Genomic DNA, 2,968 nt, shown 5'->3' on the forward strand with positions numbered 1-2,968 from the left:
AAGTAAGTAGTATAGAGTTGAGTAACATATTTGGTTCTTGGGCATTTTGTAGGTTATTTTGGGATATAACCTAATTTGATATTTTTCTGAACATCATAATATATCTACAGTTGTTTGGGGCCCAATACCAATCGACCTATTCCAAACAGGCATGTTTTGAATGGGCACTGCACTTGTGCTTTACAAATAGTAGGCCTACTGTATACGACTGCACCATCGCAGCATGCTACCAGAACGCCTTTAACAAAGCAAACTGATCAAATATTTGTGTTTTCCATCAGCGCATTCATCTCATTGTGTCAGGCATCTAAAAGTCCAAATCAATATCTGTACTATTCAGGTCTTTGAACCTCTAAGCTGCAGATATTAAAGCAGAGTTCTACATGCTTTAGGTTTGGGATTAACATTGCGTTGCTTGAAAAGCAGACAAGATTGCTGGAAATGCCTTCCATGGATATGTGTCTGTTTTCTTTGTCATAATAGTAATATAAAAGTTAAAGGGTCTCAACATTTTTGTATAATCCCTGTGTAGCTCCCTTCAAATGGTTGATACAAATATTATACAAACGACATAATAACCAAACACTGGGCAAGTTGTTAAAATTATTGGGGTTGCAAGAATTTGAGAACTTAATAAGGTCTTGGTCTAGAAAAGGTTAAGAAACTACACACCGTGAGAGGCTCCTCAACATGGGAGCTCGGGACACCTTGCCGCAGTACTGTGGTCAAGTCTGACACTTGGTGGCCAAGGCCTAGAATTACGCAACATACAGAGTGGTGAACCATAAAAGCAAGACTAAGATATGAGTTATTTCCATTAATAAAATAAAAGAGTACTATCTTCATCGACCACCTGTCAAGACCAAATTGATGGTTTAAGTTAGTGTAAACTAAAGCTAAAATGTCACTCTTTAAGCTGAATGGTCATGTGCAGTAACCATCACAGGATAACCTATTTTTTGTTATCTAGTTAGTTAGTTAGTTAGTTAAATACTGTTATAGTATCTTTGAAGTGAAACAAACATCTAAGATTGATTGTAATCATGGCTATTGCTAAGTTTTAGTCAGTTTTGAACAGAGAAGTCAAACAAGCCAGAGGGGTACATTTAGTTTGCAAAGATCAAAACTAGCGTAACTTGGGCTCCCAGATAGCTCGGTTGGTAGAGCGGGTGTCCCTATATAGAGGATTACTCCACAATGCAGTGGGCCAAGGTTCAACTCTGACCTGCGGCCCTTTGCTGCATGTCATCCCCCCCTCCCCTCTTTCCATTTTCATTACTTCAGTTGTCCTATTAAAATAAAGGCACAAAATGTCCCCAAAAAATTAAAATGAAACTTTCTGAAGAGTCAAATTACACCCATTAAAGAAACCCCAAGTCACTTGTGTAAGAGGCCAACCTCATTAGACTGTACAGTATAGTAATTGAATAGGCAGTCTAACAAACCATGATGTGATAATAATAGAATTAAAAGTCAAACTCTCTCAACTGTATGAGGTATAAAAATCAAATCATGCATGATGAACTCATAACTAGAGCTTGTTATTTAGAGTACAACATATATTTGGTGCCTGATTTTGTCTTTTGATTTGAAAGTAAACATGAAGGGTAAGAAATAAAGCATGGAAAGACAATCAAATGATCTAGACTGCGATAAGTGTGTACTTACATTGATCAGCTGGGCTTTAGAGGCTGGATAGGGGATGTCATCCCAGTTCTGTAATCTCCTCTACTGAAGCACAGCTGCAGGTCTGCGGGGGAGTCTAGCTCATTGCCTAAACATTTTGTGACCATCAAAATATCAAATAAATAAACCCCATCTTACCACCATAACTTCCCTACCAGGTGTACCACAGCCACAGACTAAAGATCTTCTGGTGTAAAGATGAGTAAAAATTGGCATGGGAGTTCAACATATTAAAGTTTGCTAACTTTGTCTCAAAAGCCTGGAAAAGAAGGCCATTCATTAGTTGCTATCCTGATTTCTCAGTACAACACAGTATGTTTTTGTCAATGATTTATGATTTTTGTATAGTACACCATGATGGTCTGAAGATTTAATTGTGAAAGATGCTGAAGTTCCTTTTCACTCTGCGTTTTTGTTCCCTTTGGGTTAGTGTGTTAAGGGAAATCTACCACAATATATACACGTTGTACATTTTTTACACACAAACAAAAATAAAAACCTGCATACCTATAAAGTCCGGTAGCATACGTTACTTGAATATCATAAGCTGATTAATGGACACCTGCCAGGACCAAAATAGGAACTTGTACTGCAAAACAAAACAAAAACCTTAGCTACCATTAGCTAGCTACAGTATCACGCTAACCTTAGATGTGGCAAATTAGCGAAATTAATAGTCCTAGTTGACTGTAACGCTAGGATTAAAAGTCACATTATTTTACATTTAGATAAGCTGCGGACACAATACTAGACATGCCTACAATTAACGTAAACTAGATTTAAAATACTTACTGCTCCTCAAGACGAGCTACGTGTGGTGATGTTTGGTGGTCATGAAAATTCTTTCTGGTTCTTTCTGCACGCAATTGATTCGTGCACAACAAGATGTCCGTGTGATAACGTGAAATAGTTACAAGAGATAGTAATATGTATTAGTGCCTGTAATCATGTGCCACTGGAGACCATTTTTGAATAATTTCATAATCTAAAACTTAAATTGCTGCCCTGGCTTGTATTTATGTTCAGTCAGTTAATGTTGATACGACTTGGGTAAAATATTTCAAAGCCAGAGTCATCTCCATCTCACCAGTGTTTCAAAGGACTTTACAAATGTAGAGTAAAATCGAGCTATTTGTTTCATTTTGAACAAAAGAAAACCTGATTGTTGCATGGATACACACACGGGTGAGGTGGTGCTGGAGGTGGAGGTGAAGAGGCTCAGGGGAATCTACATAGAGGGACTGATGGGTGAAGATGGAGAGGTGGTTTTAGTTGTGGGGGG

This window comes from Etheostoma cragini, chromosome 7 (assembly GCF_013103735.1).
Source record: "Etheostoma cragini isolate CJK2018 chromosome 7, CSU_Ecrag_1.0, whole genome shotgun sequence".
In the NCBI taxonomy this organism is placed as follows: Eukaryota; Metazoa; Chordata; class Actinopteri; order Perciformes; family Percidae; genus Etheostoma; species Etheostoma cragini.